Source organism: Anas acuta, chromosome Z (genome assembly GCF_963932015.1).
Source record: "Anas acuta chromosome Z, bAnaAcu1.1, whole genome shotgun sequence".
Classification (NCBI taxonomy): domain Eukaryota; kingdom Metazoa; phylum Chordata; class Aves; order Anseriformes; family Anatidae; genus Anas; species Anas acuta.
Window position 1 is genome coordinate 24,730,152 of NC_089017.1, and position 19,644 is coordinate 24,749,795.

Sequence of the window (19,644 nt, forward strand, 5' to 3'; positions counted from 1 at the left end):
GCGGGGAAAGGGCCATTTGTCAAGGGCAGGACTATGCTGCTGAGTGGCCCTCCTGGGGCCAGGACAGGCAATCCCTCCCACCACCCTGCAGTGGCGGGCACCATTTTGTTTCATGCCGCATTCTACAGTGAGGAGCCGCCATTTTGTGAAAGCGCCCAGCCCACCTGTTGCCGTGCCGCTCCCTGATTGGCTTAGCCAGCTTTGTTTATAAAACCCTGTCATCTTCTCATTCCTCCCTCTGATTGGCTGCCTGCTTCCAGACCGGGAAGGTCTCACGTGTAGGAAATGTTTATGTTTCTCTAGAGCCGTGCTGGGTGTTTGCCCACGTGCTGGCACCAAGGGCTGCTGGTGGCCTCTGAGAAGAAGCCGGTATCGGCCCCATGCATTGTGACAATGCCGGTTCCAGTGGCACTGCCGCAGGGCAGGGCAGAGCCTGGCAGCCAGGAAGGCGGTGCCTTAGGAGAAAGCATGCTTGGCAAGGACCGCCAAACAGGGCAACCTGCTGCTCAGCAGTGGGGAGTGAGGAGGAGAAAGTGTGAGAAACAGCTGTGCAAAGGCCAAGGTGAAAGTCGGAGCGGGAGGAAGGAGGGGGAGGAAGGCTTTGGGGGGTCAGGACGAGCAAGAGGAGGAGCAGGAGGAGGAGGAAGAGCAGGGGGCGGTTCTGGCGCCAGAATCAAAATTCTAATGCAACGCAACCCTTGGAAGAGAGCACGCCGGCGCGGGTCGATGTGTCCTGAGGGAAGCTGCAGGCCCCAGAGAGCACGCACAAGAGCCTGCAGGGCACCGTGCATGGGTAAAGCAAGCCGTCCTTCACTGCCTGCAGTTCTGCCAGCTTTGGAGTTTCTTTTTAGCAAATGGCCCATCGGAAGAGCCCCTGCAGAGTCTGGGCCTTTGAGCCCTGTTGGTAGGTTGCTGCACGCTCTCTGATGCTGTGGACGCTTGCGCAAGTTTGGCCCGGCATCTTCAGTATTCTGTGTGGCTTTAAGGCATGGAAGGCAAGGCACCGCCTCCCGCATCCCTGCTGACAGACTTGCGGACCCGCAGCTGACTTGTATCCCTCACCGAGAAAAGAAGGCGCATGTGAAGAAGCATGCACGAGCCATCAGTGCCCCACAGCTTCATACCCCATAAGCACAGTCACGATGTGCAGGCCACCTCTTCTCTCGCATTCCCTGCAAAGCACAGGAACAGTCCACCTGGTTGTCTTGAAATGCGCACACACCCCCTCCCCAAAGCTGACATCTAAACCCCTTCCACACCCCAAATTCACAGTTGCAGGACCCTTTGCTTCTGCGTGGTGTCCTGTGGAGCACCTGCTACCACTTGGCCGGTCAGATCGCGAGCACTGCAGCAGGCACAGGTGCCGCTTCTGCTGCTAGCACAGCTCCACAGCGCCACGGCTGCAGCCTGAAGCTCTTGCCGGCCACCAGCTGGAGGCGCTGGGCATACACCGCATGGCAGGGCGGGGAAAGGGCCATTTGTCAAGGGCAGGACTATGCTGCTGAGTGGCCCTCCTGGGGCCAGGACAGGCAATCCCTCCCACCACCCTGCAGTGGCGGGCACCATTTTGTTTCATGCCGCATTCTACAGTGAGGAGCCGCCATTTTGTGAAAGCGCCCAGCCCACCTGTTGCCGTGCCGCTCCCTGATTGGCTTAGCCAGCTTTGTTTATAAAACCCTGTCATCTTCTCATTCCTCCCTCTGATTGGCTGCCTGCTTCCAGACCGGGAAGGTCTCACGTGTAGGAAATGTTTATGTTTCTCTAGAGCCGTGCTGGGTGTTTGCCCACGTGCTGGCACCAAGGGCTGCTGGTGGCCTCTGAGAAGAAGCCGGTATCGGCCCCATGCATTGTGACAATGCCGGTTCCAGCGGCACTGCCGCAGGGCAGGGCAGAGCCTGGCAGCCAGGAAGGCGGTGCCTTAGGAGAAAGCATGCTTGGCAAGGACCGCCAAACAGGGCAACCTGCTGCTCAGCAGTGGGGAGTGAGGAGGAGAAAGTGTGAGAAACAGCTGTGCAAAGGCCAAGGTGAGAGTCGGAGCGGGAGGAAGGAGGGGGAGGAAGGCTTTGGGGGGTCAGGACGAGCAAGAGGAGGAGCAGGAGGAGGAACGGGAGGAGGAGCAGGAGGAGGAGGAAGAGCAGGGGGCGGTTCTGGCGCCAGAATCAAAATTCTAATGCAACGCAACCCTTGGAAGAGAGCACGCCGGCGCGGGTCGATGTGTCCTGAGGGAAGCTGCAGGCCCCAGAGAGCACGCACAAGAGCCTGCAGGGCACCGTGCATGGGTAAAGCAAGCCGTCCTTCACTGCCTGCAGTTCTGCCAGCTTTGGAGTTTCTTTTTAGCAAATGGCCCATCGGAAGAGCCCCTGCAGAGTCTGGGCCTTTGAGCCCTGTTGGTAGGTTGCTGCACGCTCTCTGATGCTGTGGACGCTTGCGCAAGTTTGGCCCGGCATCTTCAGTATTCTGTGTGGCTTTAAGGCATGGAAGGCAAGGCACCGCCTCCCGCATCCCTGCTGACAGACTTGCGGACCCGCAGCTGACTTGTATCCCTCACCGAGAAAAGAAGGCGCATGTGAAGAAGCATGCACGAGCCATCAGTGCCCCACAGCTTCATACCCCATAAGCACAGTCACGATGTGCAGGCCACCTCTTCTCTCGCATTCCCTGCAAAGCACAGGAACAGTCCACCTGGTTGTCTTGAAATGCGCACACACCCCCTCCCCAAAGCTGACATCTAAACCCCTTCCACACCCCAAATTCACAGTTGCAGGACCCTTTGCTTCTGCGTGGTGTCCTGTGGAGCACCTGCTACCACTTGGCCGGTCAGATCGTGAGCACTGCAGCAGGCACAGGTGCCGCTTCTGCTGCTAGTCCAGCTCCACAGCGCCACGGCTGCAGCCTGAAGCTCTTGCCGGCCACCAGCTGGAGGCGCTGGGCATACACCGCATGGCAGGGCGGGGAAAGGGCCATTTGTCAAGGGCAGGACTATGCTGCTGAGTGGCCCTCCTGGGGCCAGGACAGGCAATCCCTCCCACCACCCTGCAGTGGCGGGCACCATTTTGTTTCATGCCGCATTCTACAGTGAGGAGCCGCCATTTTGTGAAAGCGCCCAGCCCACCTGTTGCCGTGCCGCTCCCTGATTGGCTTAGCCAGCTTTGTTTATAAAACCCTGTCATCTTCTCATTCCTCCCTCTGATTGGCTGCCTGCTTCCAGACCGGGAAGGTCTCACGTGTAGGAAATGTTTATGTTTCTCTAGAGCCGTGCTGGGTGTTTGCCCACGTGCTGGCACCAAGGGCTGCTGGTGGCCTCTGAGAAGAAGCCGGTATCGGCCCCATGCATTGTGACAATGCCGGTTCCAGCGGCACTGCCGCAGGGCAGGGCAGAGCCTGGCAGCCAGGAAGGCGGTGCCTTAGGAGAAAGCATGCTTGGCAAGGACCGCCAAACAGGGCAACCTGCTGCTCAGCAGTGGGGAGTGAGGAGGAGAAAGTGTGAGAAACAGCTGTGCAAAGGCCAAGGTGAGAGTCGGAGCGGGAGGAAGGAGGGGGAGGAAGGCTTTGGGGAGTCAGGACGAGCAAGAGGAGGAGCAGGAGGAGGAACGGGAGGAGGAGCAGGAGGAGGAGGAAGAGCAGGGGGCGGTTCTGGCGCCAGAATCAAAATTCTAATGCAGCGCAACCCTTGGAAGAGAGCACGCCGGCGCGGGTCGATGTGTCCTGAGGGAAGCTGCAGGCCCCAGAGAGCACGCACAAGAGCCTGCAGGGCACCGTGCATGGGTAAAGCAAGCCGTCCTTCACTGCCTGCAGTTCTGGCAGCTTTGGAGTTTCTTTTTAGCAAATGGCCCATCGGAAGAGCCCCTGCAGAGTCTGGGCCTTTGAGCCCTGTTGGTAGGTTGCTGCACGCTCTCTGATGCTGTGGACGCTTGCGCAAGTTTGGCCCTGCATCTTCAGTATTCTGTGTGGCTTTAAGGCATGGAAGGCAAGGCACCGCCTCCCGCATCCCTGCTGACAGACTTGCGGACCCGCAGCTGACTTGTATCCCTCACCAAGAAAAGAAGGCGCATGTGAAGAAGCATGCACGAGCCATCAGTGCCCCACAGCTTCATACCCCATAAGCACAGTCACGATGTGCAGGCCACCTCTTCTCTCGCATTCCCTGCAAAGCACAGGAACAGTCCACCTGGTTGTCTTGAAATGCGCACACACCCCCTCCCCAAAACTGACACCTAAACCCCTTCCACACCCCAAATTCACAGTTGCAGGACCCTTTGCTTCTGCGTGGTGTCCTGTGGAGCACCTGCTACCACTTGGCCGGTCAGATCGCGAGCACTGCAGCAGGCTCAGGTGCCGCTTCTGCTGCTAGCACAGCTCCACAGCGCCACGGCTGCAGCCTGAAGCTCTTGCCGGCCACCAGCTGGAGGCGCTGGGCATACACCGCATGGCAGGGCGGGGAAAGGGCCATTTGTCAAGGGCAGGACTATGCTGCTGAGTGGCCCTCCTGGGGCCAGGACAGGCAATCCCTCCCACCACCCTGCAGTGGCGGGCACCATTTTGTTTCATGCCGCATTCTACAGTGAGGAGCCGCCATTTTGTGAAAGCGCCCAGCCCACCTGTTGCCGTGCCGCTCCCTGATTGGCTTAGCCAGCTTTGTTTATAAAACCCTGTCATCTTCTCATTCCTCCCTCTGATTGGCTGCCTGCTTCCAGACCGGGAAGGTCTCACGTGTAGGAAATGTTTATGTTTCTCTAGAGCCGTGCTGGGTGTTTGCCCACGTGCTGGCACCAAGGGCTGCTGGTGGCCTCTGAGAAGAAGCCGGTATCGGCCCCATGCATTGTGACAATGCCGGTTCCAGCGGCACTGCCGCAGGGCAGGGCAGAGCCTGGCAGCCAGGAAGGCGGTGCCTTAGGAGAAAGCATGCTTGGCAAGGACCGCCAAACAGGGCAACCTGCTGCTCAGCAGTGGGGAGTGAGGAGGAGAAAGTGTGAGAAACAGCTGTGCAAAGGCCAAGGTGAGAGTCGGAGCGGGAGGAAGGAGGGGGAGGAAGGCTTTGGGGGGTCAGGACGAGCAAGAGGAGGAGCAGGAGGAGGAACGGGAGGAGGAGCAGGAGGAGGAGGAAGAGCAGGGGGCGGTTCTGGCGCCAGAATCAAAATTCTAATGCAGCGCAACCCTTGGAAGAGAGCACGCCGGCGCGGGTCGATGTGTCCTGAGGGAAGCTGCAGGCCCCAGAGAGCACGCACAAGAGCCTGCAGGGCACCGTGCATGGGTAAAGCAAGCCGTCCTTCACTGCCTGCAGTTCTGGCAGCTTTGGAGTTTCTTTTTAGCAAATGGCCCATCGGAAGAGCCCCTGCAGAGTCTGGGCCTTTGAGCCCTGTTGGTAGGTTGCTGCACGCTCTCTGATGCTGTGGACGCTTGCGCAAGTTTGGCCCGGCATTTTCAGTATTCTGTGTGGCTTTAAGGCATGGAAGGCAAGGCACCGCCTCCCGCATCCCTGCTGACAGACTTGCGGACCCGCAGCTGACTTGTATCCCTCACCGAGAAAAGAAGGCGCATGTGAAGAAGCATGCACGAGCCATCAGTGCCCCACAGCTTCATACCCCATAAGCACAGTCACGATGTGCAGGCCACCTCTTCTCTCGCATTCCCTGCAAAGCACAGGAACAGTCCACCTGGTTGTCTTGAAATGCGCACACACCCCCTCCCCAAAACTGACACCTAAACCCCTTCCACACCCCAAATTCACAGTTGCAGGACCCTTTGCTTCTGCGTGGTGTCCTGTGGAGCACCTGCTACCACTTGGCCGGTCAGATCGCGAGCACTGCAGCAGGCTCAGGTGCCGCTTCTGCTGCTAGCACAGCTCCACAGCGCCACGGCTGCAGCCTGAAGCTCTTGCCGGCCACCAGCTGGAGGCGCTGGGCATACACCGCATGGCAGGGCGGGGAAAGGGCCATTTGTCAAGGGCAGGACTATGCTGCTGAGTGGCCCTCCTGGGGCCAGGACAGGCAATCCCTCCCACCACCCTGCAGTGGCGGGCACCATTTTGTTTCATGCCGCATTCTACAGTGAGGAGCCGCCATTTTGTGAAAGCGCCCAGCCCACCTGTTGCCGTGCCGCTCCCTGATTGGCTTAGCCAGCTTTGTTTATAAAACCCTGTCATCTTCTCATTCCTCCCTCTGATTGGCTGCCTGCTTCCAGACCGGGAAGGTCTCACGTGTAGGAAATGTTTATGTTTCTCTAGAGCCGTGCTGGGTGTTTGCCCACGTGCTGGCACCAAGGGCTGCTGGTGGCCTCTGAGAAGAAGCCGGTATCGGCCCCATGCATTGTGACAATGCCGGTTCCAGCGGCACTGCCGCAGGGCAGGGCAGAGCCTGCCAGCCAGGAAGGCGGTGCCTTAGGAGAAAGCATGCTTGGCAAGGACCGCCAAACAGGGCAACCTGCTGCTCAGCAGTGGGGAGTGAGGAGGAGAAAGTGTGAGAAACAGCTGTGCAAAGGCCAAGGTGAGAGTCGGAGCGGGAGGAAGGAGGGGGAGGAAGGCTTTGGGGGGTCAGGAGGAGCAAGAGGAGGAGCAGGAGGAGGAACGGGAGGAGGAGCAGGAGGAGGAGGAAGAGCAGGGGGCGGTTCTGGCGCCAGAATCAAAATTCTAATGCAGCGCAACCCTTGGAAGAGAGCACGCCGGCGCGGGTCGATGTGTCCTGAGGGAAGCTGCAGGCCCCAGAGAGCACGCACAAGAGCCTGCAGGGCACCGTGCATGGGTAAAGCAAGCCGTCCTTCACTGCCTGCACTTCTGGCAGCTTTGGAGTTTCTTTTTAGCAAATGGCCCATCGGAAGAGCCCCTGCAGAGTCTGGGCCTTTGAGCCCTGTTGGTAGGTTGCTGCACGCTCTCTGATGCTGTGGACGCTTGCGCAAGTTTGGCCCGGCATCTTCAGTATTCTGTGTGGCTTTAAGGCATGGAAGGCAAGGCACCGCCTCCCGCATCCCTGCTGACAGACTTGCGGACCCGCAGCTGACTTGTATCCCTCACCGAGAAAAGAAGGCGCATGTGAAGAAGCATGCACGAGCCATCAGTGCCCCACAGCTTCATACCCCATAAGCACAGTCACGATGTGCAGGCCACCTCTTCTCTCGCATTCCCTGCAAAGCACAGGAACAGTCCACCTGGTTGTCTTGAAATGCGCACACACCCCCTCCCCAAAACTGACACCTAAACCCCTTCCACACCCCAAATTCACAGTTGCAGGACCCTTTGCTTCTGCGTGGTGTCCTGTGGAGCACCTGCTACCACTTGGCCGGTCAGATCGCGAGCACTGCAGCAGGCTCAGGTGCCGCTTCTGCTGCTAGCACAGCTCCACAGCGCCACGGCTGCAGCCTGAAGCTCTTGCCGGCCACCAGCTGGAGGCGCTGGGCATACACCGCATGGCAGGGCGGGGAAAGGGCCATTTGTCAAGGGCAGGACTATGCTGCTGAGTGGCCCTCCTGGGGCCAGGACAGGCAATCCCTCCCACCACCCTGCAGTGGCGGGCACCATTTTGTTTCATGCCGCATTCTACAGTGAGGAGCCGCCATTTTGTGAAAGCGCCCAGCCCACCTGTTGCCGTGCCGCTCCCTGATTGGCTTAGCCAGCTTTGTTTATAAAACCCTGTCATCTTCTCATTCCTCCCTCTGATTGGCTGCCTGCTTCCAGACCGGGAAGGTCTCACGTGTAGGAAATGTTTATGTTTCTCTAGAGCCGTGCTGGGTGTTTGCCCACGTGCTGGCACCAAGGGCTGCTGGTGGCCTCTGAGAAGAAGCCGGTATCGGCCCCATGCATTGTGACAATGCCGGTTCCAGCGGCACTGCCGCAGGGCAGGGCAGAGCCTGGCAGCCAGGAAGGCGGTGCCTTAGGAGAAAGCATGCTTGGCAAGGACCGCCAAACAGGGCAACCTGCTGCTCAGCAGTGGGGAGTGAGGAGGAGAAAGTGTGAGAAACAGCTGTGCAAAGGCCAAGGTGAGAGTCGGAGCGGGAGGAAGGAGGGGGAGGAAGGCTTTGGGGGGTCAGGACGAGCAAGAGGAGGAGCAGGAGGAGGAACGGGAGGAGGAGCAGGAGGAGGAGGAAGAGCAGGGGGCGGTTCTGGCGCCAGAATCAAAATTCTAATGCAGCGCAACCCTTGGAAGAGAGCACGCCGGCGCGGGTCGATGTGTCCTGAGGGAAGCTGCAGGCCCCAGAGAGCACGCACAAGAGCCTGCAGGGCACCGTGCATGGGTAAAGCAAGCCGTCCTTCACTGCCTGCACTTCTGGCAGCTTTGGAGTTTCTTTTTAGCAAATGGCCCATCGGAAGAGCCCCTGCAGAGTCTGGGCCTTTGAGCCCTGTTGGTAGGTTGCTGCACGCTCTCTGATGCTGTGGACGCTTGCGCAAGTTTGGCCCGGCATCTTCAGTATTCTGTGTGGCTTTAAGGCATGGAAGGCAAGGCACCGCCTCCCGCATCCCTGCTGACAGACTTGCGGACCCGCAGCTGACTTGTATCCCTCACCGAGAAAAGAAGGCGCATGTGAAGAAGCATGCACGAGCCATCAGTGCCCCACAGCTTCATACCCCATAAGCACAGTCACGATGTGCAGGCCACCTCTTCTCTCGCATTCCCTGCAAAGCACAGGAACAGTCCACCTGGTTGTCTTGAAATGCGCACACACCCCCTCCCCAAAACTGACACCTAAACCCCTTCCACACCCCAAATTCACAGTTGCAGGACCCTTTGCTTCTGCGTGGTGTCCTGTGGAGCACCTGCTACCACTTGGCCGGTCAGATCGCGAGCACTGCAGCAGGCTCAGGTGCCGCTTCTGCTGCTAGCACAGCTCCACAGCACCACGGCTGCAGCCTGAAGCTCTTGCCGGCCACCAGCTGGAGGCGCTGGGCATACACCGCATGGCAGGGCGGGGAAAGGGCCATTTGTCAAGGGCAGGACTATGCTGCTGAGTGGCCCTCCTGGGGCCAGGACAGGCAATCCCTCCCACCACCCTGCAGTGGCGGGCACCATTTTGTTTCATGCCGCATTCTACAGTGAGGAGCCGCCATTTTGTGAAAGCGCCCAGCCCACCTGTTGCCGTGCCGCTCCCTGATTGGCTTAGCCAGCTTTGTTTATAAAACCCTGTCATCTTCTCATTCCTCCCTCTGATTGGCTGCCTGCTTCCAGACCGGGAAGGTCTCACGTGTAGGAAATGTTTATGTTTCTCTAGAGCCGTGCTGGGTGTTTGCCCACGTGCTGGCACCAAGGGCTGCTGGTGGCCTCTGAGAAGAAGCCGGTATCGGCCCCATGCATTGTGACAATGCCGGTTCCAGCGGCACTGCCGCAGGGCAGGGCAGAGCCTGCCAGCCAGGAAGGCGGTGCCTTAGGAGAAAGCATGCTTGGCAAGGACCGCCAAACAGGGCAACCTGCTGCTCAGCAGTGGGGAGTGAGGAGGAGAAAGTGTGAGAAACAGCTGTGCAAAGGCCAAGGTGAGAGTCGGAGCGGGAGGAAGGAGGGGGAGGAAGGCTTTGGGGGGTCAGGACGAGCAAGAGGAGGAGCAGGAGGAGGAACGGGAGGAGGAGCAGGAGGAGGAGGAAGAGCAGGGGGCGGTTCTGGCGCCAGAATCAAAATTCTAATGCAGCGCAACCCTTGGAAGAGAGCACGCCGGCGCGGGTCGATGTGTCCTGAGGGAAGCTGCAGGCCCCAGAGAGCACGCACAAGAGCCTGCAGGGCACCGTGCATGGGTAAAGCAAGCCGTCCTTCACTGCCTGCAGTTCTGGCAGCTTTGGAGTTTCTTTTTAGCAAATGGCCCATCGGAAGAGCCCCTGCAGAGTCTGGGCCTTTGAGCCCTGTTGGTAGGTTGCTGCACGCTCTCTGATGCTGTGGACGCTTGCGCAAGTTTGGCCCTGCATCTTCAGTATTCTGTGTGGCTTTAAGGCATGGAAGGCAAGGCACCGCCTCCCGCATCCCTGCTGACAGACTTGCGGACCCGCAGCTGACTTGTATCCCTCACCAAGAAAAGAAGGCGCATGTGAAGAAGCATGCACGAGCCATCAGTGCCCCACAGCTTCATACCCCATAAGCACAGTCACGATGTGCAGGCCACCTCTTCTCTCGCATTCCCTGCAAAGCACAGGAACAGTCCACCTGGTTGTCTTGAAATGCGCACACACCCCCTCCCCAAAACTGACACCTAAACCCCTTCCACACCCCAAATTCACAGTTGCAGGACCCTTTGCTTCTGCGTGGTGTCCTGTGGAGCACCTGCTACCACTTGGCCGGTCAGATCGCGAGCACTGCAGCAGGCACAGGTGCCGCTTCTGCTGCTAGCACAGCTCCACAGCGCCACGGCTGCAGCCTGAAGCTCTTGCCGGCCACCAGCTGGAGGCGCTGGGCATACACCGCATGGCAGGGCGGGGAAAGGGCCATTTGTCAAGGGCAGGACTATGCTGCTGAGTGGCCCTCCTGGGGCCAGGACAGGCAATCCCTCCCACCACCCTGCAGTGGCGGGCACCATTTTGTTTCATGCCGCATTCTACAGTGAGGAGCCGCCATTTTGTGAAAGCGCCCAGCCCACCTGTTGCCGTGCCGCTCCCTGATTGGCTTAGCCAGCTTTGTTTATAAAACCCTGTCATCTTCTCATTCCTCCCTCTGATTGGCTGCCTGCTTCCAGACCGGGAAGGTCTCACGTGTAGGAAATGTTTATGTTTCTCTAGAGCCGTGCTGGGTGTTTGCCCACGTGCTGGCACCAAGGGCTGCTGGTGGCCTCTGAGAAGAAGCCGGTATCGGCCCCATGCATTGTGACAATGCCGGTTCCAGCGGCACTGCCGCAGGGCAGGGCAGAGCCTGGCAGCCAGGAAGGCGGTGCCTTAGGAGAAAGCATGCTTGGCAAGGACCGCCAAACAGCTGCTCAGCAGTGGGGAGTGAGGAGGAGAAAGTGTGAGAAACAGCTGTGCAAAGGCCAAGGTGAGAGTCGGAGCAGGAGGAAGGAGGGGGAGGAAGGCTTTGGGGGGTCAGGACGAGCAAGAGGAGGAGCAGGAGGAGGAACGGGAGGAGGAGCAGGAGGAGGAGGAAGAGCAGGGGGCGGTTCTGGCGCCAGAATCAAAATTCTAATGCAGCGCAACCCTTGGAAGAGAGCACGCCGGCGCGGGTCGATGTGTCCTGAGGGAAGCTGCAGGCCCCAGAGAGCACGCACAAGAGCCTGCAGGGCACCGTGCATGGGTAAAGCAAGCCGTCCTTCACTGCCTGCAGTTCTGCCAGCTTTGGAGTTTCTTTTTAGCAAATGTCTCATCGGAAGAGCCCCTGCAGAGTCTGGGCCTTTGAGCCCTGTTGGTAGGTTGCTGCACGCTCTCTGATGCTGTGGACGCTTGTGCAAGTTTGGCCCGGCATCTTCAGTATTCTGTGTGGCTTTAAGGCATGGAAGGCAAGGCACCGCCTCCCGCATCCCTGCTGACAGACTTGCGGACCCGCAGCTGACTTGTAACCCTCACCGTGAAAAGAAGGCGCATGCGAAGAAGCATGCACGAGCCATCAGTGCCCCACAGCTTCATACCCCATAAGCACAGTCACGATGTGCAGGCCACCTCTTCTCTCGCATTCCCTGCAAAGCACAGGAACAGTCCACCTGGTTGTCTTGAAATGCACACACACCCCCTCCCCAAAACTGACACCTAAACCCCTTCCACACCCCAAATTCACAGTTGCAGGACCCTTTGCTTCTGCGTGGTGTCCTGTGGAGCACCTGCTACCACTTGGCCGGTCAGATCGCGAGCACTGCAGCAGGCACAGGTGCCGCTTCTGCTGCTAGCACAGCTCCACAGCACCACGGCTGCAGCCTGAAGCTCTTCCCGGCCACCAGCTGGAGGCGCTGGGCATACACCGCATGGCAGGGCGGGGAAAGGGCCATTTGTGAAGGGCAGGACTATGCTGCTGAGTGGCCCTCCTGGGGCCAGGACAGGCAATCCCTCCCACCACCCTGCAGTGGCGGGCACCATTTTGTTTCATGCCGCATTCTACAGTGAGGAGCCGCCATTTTGTGAAAGCGCCCAGCCCACCTGTTGCCGTGCCGCTCCCTGATTGGCTTAGCCAGCTTTGTTTATAAAACCCTGTCATCTTCTCATTCCTCCCTCTGATTGGCTGCCTGCTTCCAGACCGGGAAGGTCTCACGTGTAGGAAATGTTTATGTTTCTCTAGAGCCGTGCTGGGTGTTTGCCCACGTGCTGGCACCAAGGGCTGCTGGTGGCCTCTGAGAAGAAGCCGGTATCGGCCCCATGCATTGTGACAATGCCGGTTCCAGCGGCACTGCCACAGGGCAGGGCAGAGCCTGGCAGCCAGGAAGGCGGTGCCTTAGGAGAAAGCATGCTTGGCAAGGACCGCCAAACAGGGCAACCTGCTGCTCAGCAGTGGGGAGTGAGGAGGAGAAAGTGTGAGAAACAGCTGTGCAAAGGCCAAGGTGAGAGTCGGAGCGGGAGGAAGGAGGGGGAGGAAGGCTTTGGGGAGTCAGGACGAGCAAGAGGAGGAGCAGGAGGAGGAACGGGAGGAGGAGCAGGAGGAGGAGGAAGAGCAGGGGGCGGTTCTGGCGCCAGAATCAAAATTCTAATGCAGCGCAACCCTTGGAAGAGAGCACGCCGGCGCGGGTCGATGTGTCCTGAGGGAAGCTGCAGGCCCCAGAGAGCACGCACAAGAGCCTGCAGGGCACCGTGCATGGGTAAAGCAAGCCGTCCTTCACTGCCTGCAGTTCTGGCAGCTTTGGAGTTTCTTTTTAGCAAATGTCTCATCGGAAGAGCCCCTGCAGAGTCTGGGCCTTTGAGCCCTGTTGGTAGGTTGCTGCACGCTCTCTGATGCTGTGGACGCTTGCGCAAGTTTGGCCCAGCGTCTTCAGTATTCTGTGTGGCTTTAAGGCATGGAAGGCAAGGCACCGCCTCCCGCATCCCTGCTGACAGACTTGCGGACCCGCAGCTGACTTGTATCCCTCACCGAGAAAAGAAGGTGAATGCGAAGAAGCATGCACGAGCCATCAGTACCACACAGCTTCATACCCCATAAGCACAGTCACGATGTGCAGGCCACCTCTTCTCTCGCATTCCCTGCAAAGCACAGGAACAGTCCACCTGGTTGTCTTGAAATGCGCACACACCCCCTCCCCAAAACTGACACCTAAACCCCTTCCACACCCCAAATTCACAGTTGCAGGACCCTTTGCTTCTGCGTGGTGTCCTGTGGAGCACCTGCTACCACTTGGCCGGTCAGATCGCGAGCACTGCAGCAGGCACAGGTGCCGCTTCTGCTGCTAGCACAGCTCCACAGTGCCACGGCTGCAGCCTGAAGATCTTGCCGGCCACCAGCTGGAGGCGCTGGGCATACACCGCATGGCAGGGCGGGGAAAGGGCCATTTGTCAAGGGCAGGACTATGCTGCTGAGTGGCCCTCCTGGGGCCAGGACAGGCAATCCCTCCCACCACCCTGCAGTGGCGGGCACCATTTTGTTTCATGCCGCATTCTACAGTGAGGAGCTGCCATTTTGTGAAAGCGCCCAGCCCACCTGTTGCCGTGCCGCTCCCTGATTGGCTTAGCCAGCTTTGTTTACAAAACCCTGTCATCTTCTCATTCCTCCCTCTGATTGGCTGCCTGCTTCCAGACCGGGAAGGTCTCACGTGTAGGAAATGTTTATGTTTCTCTAGAGCCGTGCTGGGTGTTTGCCCACGTGCTGGCACCAAGGGCTGCTGGTGGCCTCTGAGAAGAAGCCGGTATCGGCCCCATGCATTGTGACAATGCCGGTTCCAGCGGCACTGCCGCAGGGCAGGGCAGAGCCTGCCAGCCAGGAAGGCGGTGCCTTAGGAGAAAGCATGCTTGGCAAGGACCGCCAAACAGGGCAACCTGCTGCTCAGCAGTGGGGAGTGAGGAGGAGAAAGTGTGAGAAACAGCTGTGCAAAGGCCAAGGTGAGAGTCGGAGCGGGAGGAAGGAGGGGGAGGAAGGCTTTGGGGGGTCAGGACGAGCAAGAGGAGGAGCAGGAGGAGGAACGGGAGGAGGAGCAGGAGGAGGAGGAAGAGCAGGGGGCGGTTCTGGCGCCAGAATCAAAATTCTAATGCAGCGCAACCCTTGGAAGAGAGCACGCCGGCGCGGGTCGATGTGTCCTGAGGGAAGCTGCAGGCCCCAGAGAGCACGCACAAGAGCCTGCAGGGCACCGTGCATGGGTAAAGCAAGCCGTCCTTCACTGCCTGCAGTTCTGGCAGCTTTGGAGTTTCTTTTTAGCAAATGGCCCATCGGAAGAGCCCCTGCAGAGTCTGGGCCTTTGAGCCCTGTTGGTAGGTTGCTGCACGCTCTCTGATGCTGTGGACGCTTGCGCAAGTTTGGCCCTGCATCTTCAGTATTCTGTGTGGCTTTAAGGCATGGAAGGCAAGGCACCGCCTCCCGCATCCCTGCTGACAGACTTGCGGACCCGCAGCTGACTTGTATCCCTCACCAAGAAAAGAAGGCGCATGTGAAGAAGCATGCACGAGCCATCAGTGCCCCACAGCTTCATACCCCATAAGCACAGTCACGATGTGCAGGCCACCTCTTCTCTCGCATTCCCTGCAAAGCACAGGAACAGTCCACCTGGTTGTCTTGAAATGCGCACACACCCCCTCCCCAAAACTGACACCTAAACCCCTTCCACACCCCAAATTCACAGTTGCAGGACCCTTTGCTTCTGCGTGGTGTCCTGTGGAGCACCTGCTACCACTTGGCCGGTCAGATCGCGAGCACTGCAGCAGGCACAGGTGCCGCTTCTGCTGCTAGCACAGCTCCACAGCGCCACGGCTGCAGCCTGAAGCTCTTGCCGGCCACCAGCTGGAGGCGCTGGGCATACATCGCATGGTAGGGCGGGGAAAGGGCCATTTGTCAAGGGCAGGACTATGCTGCTGAGTGGCCCTCCTGGGGCCAGGACAGGCAATCCCTCCCACCACCCTGCAGTGGCGGGCACCATTTTGTTTCATGCCGCATTCTACAGTGAGGAGCCGCCATTTTGTGAAAGCGCCCAGCCCACCTGTTGCCGTGCCGCTCCCTGATTGGCTTAGCCAGCTTTGTTTATAAAACCCTGTCATCTTCTCATTCCTCCCTCTGATTGGCTGCCTGCTTCCAGACCGGGAAGGTCTCACGTGTAGGAAATGTTTATGTTTCTCTAGAGCCGTGCTGGGTGTTTGCCCACGTGCTGGCACCAAGGGCTGCTGGTGGCCTCTGAGAAGAAGCCGGTATCGGCCCCATGCATTGTGATAATGCCGGTTCCAGCGGCACTGCCGCAGGGCAGGGCACAGCCTGGCAGCCAGGAAGGTGGTGCCTTAGGAGAAAGCATGCTTGGCAAGGACCGCCAAACAGGGCAACCTGCTGCTCAGCAGTGGGGAGTGAGGAGGAGAAAGTGTGAGAAACAGCTGTGCAAAGGCCAAGGTGAGAGTCGGAGCGGGAAGAAGGAGGGGGAGGAAGGCTTTGGGGGGTCAGGACGAGCAAGAGGAGGAGCAGGAGGAGGAACGGGAGGAGGAGCAGGAGGAGGAGGAAGAGCAGGGGGCGGTTCTGGCGCCAGAATCAAAATTCTAATGCAGCGCAACCCTTGGAAGAGAGCACGCCGGCGCGGGTCGATGTGTCCTGAGGGAAGCTGCAGGCCCCAGAGAGCACGCACAAGAGCCTGCAGGGCACCGTGCATGGGTAAAGCAAGCCGTCCTTCACTGCCTGCAGTTCTGGCAGCTTTGCAGTTTCTTTTTAGCAAATGGCCCATCGGAAGAGCCCCTGCAGAGTCTGGGCCTTTGAGCCCTGTTGGTAGGTTGCTGCACGCTCTCTGATGCTGTGGACGCTTGCGCAAGTTTGGCCCGGCATCTTCAGTATTCTGTGTGGCTTTAAGGCATGGAAGGCAAGGCACCGCCTCCCGCATCCCTGCTGACAGACTTGCGGACCCGCAGCTGACTTGTATCCCTCACCGAGAAAAGAAGGCGCATGTGAAGAAGCATGCACGAGCCATCAGTGCCCCACAGCTTCATACCCCATAAGCACAGTCACGATGTGCAGGCCACCTCTTCTCTCGCATTCCCTGCAAAGCACAGGAACAGTCCACCTGGTTGTCTTGAAATGCGCACACACCCCCTCCCCAAAACTGACACCTAAACCCCTTCCACACCCCAAATTCACAGTTGCAGGACCCTTTGCTTCTGCGTGGTGTCCTGTGGAGCACCTGCTACCACTTGGCCGGTCAGATCGCGAGCACTGCAGCAGGCACAGGTGCCGCTTCTGCTGCTAGCACAGCTCCACAGCGCCACGGCTGCAGCCTGAAGCTCTTGCCGGCCACCAGCTGGAGGCGCTGGGCATACACCGCATGGCAGGGCGGGGAAAGGGCCATTTGTCAAGGGCAGGACTATGCTGCTGAGTGGCCCTCCTGGGGCCAGGACAGGCAATCCCTCCCACCACCCTGCAGTGGCGGGCACCATTTTGTTTCATGCCGCATTCTACAGTGAGGAGCCGCCATTTTGTGAAAGCGCCCAGCCCACCTGTTGCCGTGCCGCTCCCTGATTGGCTTAGCCAGCTTTGTTTATAAAACCCTGTCATCTTCTCATTCCTCCCTCTGATTGGCTGCCTGCTTCCAGACCGGGAAGGTCTCACGTGTAGGAAATGTTTATGTTTCTCTAGAGCCGTGCTGGGTGTTTGCCCACGTGCTGGCACCAAGGGCTGCTGGTGGCCTCTGAGAAGAAGCCGGTATCGGCCCCATGCATTGTGACAATGCCGGTTCCAGCGGCACTGCCGCAGGGCAGGGCAGAGCCTGGCAGCCAGGAAGGCGGTGCCTTAGGAGAAAGCATGCTTGGCAAGGACCGCCAAACAGCTGCTCAGCAGTGGGGAGTGAGGAGGAGAAAGTGTGAGAAACAGCTGTGCAAAGGCCAAGGTGAGAGTCGGAGCAGGAGGAAGGAGGGGGAGGAAGGCTTTGGGGGGTCAGGACGAGCAAGAGGAGGAGCAGGAGGAGGAACGGGAGGAGGAGCAGGAGGAGGAGGAAGAGCAGGGGGCGGTTCTGGCGCCAGAATCAAAATTCTAATGCAGCGCAACCCTTGGAAGAGAGCACGCCGGCGCGGGTCGATGTGTCCTGAGGGAAGCTGCAGGCCCCAGAGAGCACGCACAAGAGCCTGCAGGGCACCGTGCATGGGTAAAGCAAGCCGTCCTTCACTGCCTGCAGTTCTGCCAGCTTTGGAGTTTCTTTTTAGCAAATGTCTCATCGGAAGAGCCCCTGCAGAGTCTGGGCCTTTGAGCCCTGTTGGTAGGTTGCTGCACGCTCTCTGATGCTGTGGACGCTTGTGCAAGTTTGGCCCGGCATCTTCAGTATTCTGTGTGGCTTTAAGGCATGGAAGGCAAGGCACCGCCTCCCGCATCCCTGCTGACAGACTTGCGGACCCGCAGCTGACTTGTAACCCTCACCGTGAAAAGAAGGCGCATGCGAAGAAGCATGCACGAGCCATCAGTGCCCCACAGCTTCATACCCCATAAGCACAGTCACGATGTGCAGGCCACCTCTTCTCTCGCATTCCCTGCAAAGCACAGGAACAGTCCACCTGGTTGTCTTGAAATGCACACACACCCCCTCCCCAAAACTGACACCTAAACCCCTTCCACACCCCAAATTCACAGTTGCAGGACCCTTTGCTTCTGCGTGGTGTCCTGTGGAGCACCTGCTACCACTTGGCCGGTCAGATCGCGAGCACTGCAGCAGGCACAGGTGCCGCTTCTGCTGCTAGCACAGCTCCACAGCACCACGGCTGCAGCCTGAAGCTCTTCCCGGCCACCAGCTGGATACGCTGGGCATACACCGCATGGCAGGGCGGGGAAAGGGCCATTTGTGAAGGGCAGGACTATGCTGCTGAGTGGCCCTCCTGGGGCCAGGACAGGCAATCCCTCCCACCACCCTGCAGTGGCGGGCACCATTTTGTTTCATGCCGCATTCTACAGTGAGGAGCCGCCATTTTGTGAAAGCGCCCAGCCCACCTGTTGCCGTGCCGCTCCCTGATTGGCTTAGCCAGCTTTGTTTATAAAACCCTGTCATCTTCTCATTCCTCCCTCTGATTGGCTGCCTGCTTCCAGACCGGGAAGGTCTCACGTGTAGGAAATGTTTATGTTTCTCTAGAGCCGTGCTGGGTGTTTGCCCACGTGCTGGCACCAAGGGCTGCTGGTGGCCTCTGAGAAGAAGCTGGTATCGGCCCCATGCATTGTGACAATGCCGGTTCCAGCGGCACTGCCACAGGGCAGGGCAGAGCCTGGCAGCCAGGAAGGCGGTGCCTTAGGAGAAAGCATGCTTGGCAAGGACCGCCAAACAGGGCAACCTGCTGCTCAGCAGTGGGGAGTGAGGAGGAGAAAGTGTGAGAAACAGCTGTGCAAAGGCCAAGGTGAGAGTCGGAGCGGGAGGAAGGAGGGGGAGGAAGGCTTTGGGGAGTCAGGACGAGCAAGAGGAGGAGCAGGAGGAGGAACGGGAGGAGGAGCAGGAGGAGGAGGAAGAGCAGGGGGCGGTTCTGGCGCCAGAATCAAAATTCTAATGCAGCGCAACCCTTGGAAGAGAGCACGCCGGCGCGGGTCGATGTGTCCTGAGGGAAGCTGCAGGCCCCAGAGAGCACGCACAAGAGCCTGCAGGGCACCGTGCATGGGTAAAGCAAGCCGTCCTTCACTGCCTGCAGTTCTGGCAGCTTTGGAGTTTCTTTTTAGCAAATGTCTCATCGGAAGAGCCCCTGCAGAGTCTGGGCCTTTGAGCCCTGTTGGTAGGTTGCTGCACGCTCTCTGATGCTGTGGACGCTTGCGCAAGTTTGGCCCAGCGTCTTCAGTATTCTGTGTGGCTTTAAGGCATGGAAGGCAAGGCACCGCCTCCCGCATCCCTGCTGACAGACTTGCGGACCCGCAGCTGACTTGTATCCCTCACCGAGAAAAGAAGGTGCATGCGAAGAAGCATGCACGAGCCATCAGTACCACACAGCTTCATACCCCATAAGCACAGTCACGATGTGCAGGCCACCTCTTCTCTCGCATTCCCTGCAAAGCACAGGAACAGTCCACCTGGTTGTCTTGAAATGCGCACACACCCCCTCCCCAAAACTGACACCTAAACCCCTTCCACACCCCAAATTCACAGTTGCAGGACCCTTTGCTTCTGCGTGGTGTCCTGTGGAGCACCTGCTACCACTTGGCCGGTCAGATCGCGAGCACTGCAGCAGGCACAGGTGCCGCTTCTGCTGCTAGCACAGCTCCACAGTGCCACGGCTGCAGCCTGAAGATCTTGCCGGCCACCAGCTGGAGGCGCTGGGCATACACCGCATGGCAGGGCGGGGAAAGGGCCATTTGTCAAGGGCAGGACTATGCTGCTGAGTGGCCCTCCTGGGGCCAGGACAGGCAATCCCTCCCACCACCCTGCAGTGGCGGGCACCATTTTGTTTCATGCCGCATTCTACAGTGAGGAGCCGCCATTTTGTGAAAGCGCCCAGCCCACCTGTTGCCGTGCCGCTCCCTGATTGGCTTAGCCAGCTTTGTTTACAAAACCCTGTCATCTTCTCATTCCTCCCTCTGATTGGCTGCCTGCTTCCAGACCGGGAAGGTCTCACGTGTAGGAAATGTTTATGTTTCTCTAGAGCCGTGCTGGGTGTTTGCCCACGTGCTGGCACCAAGGGCTGCTGGTGGCCTCTGAGAAGAAGCC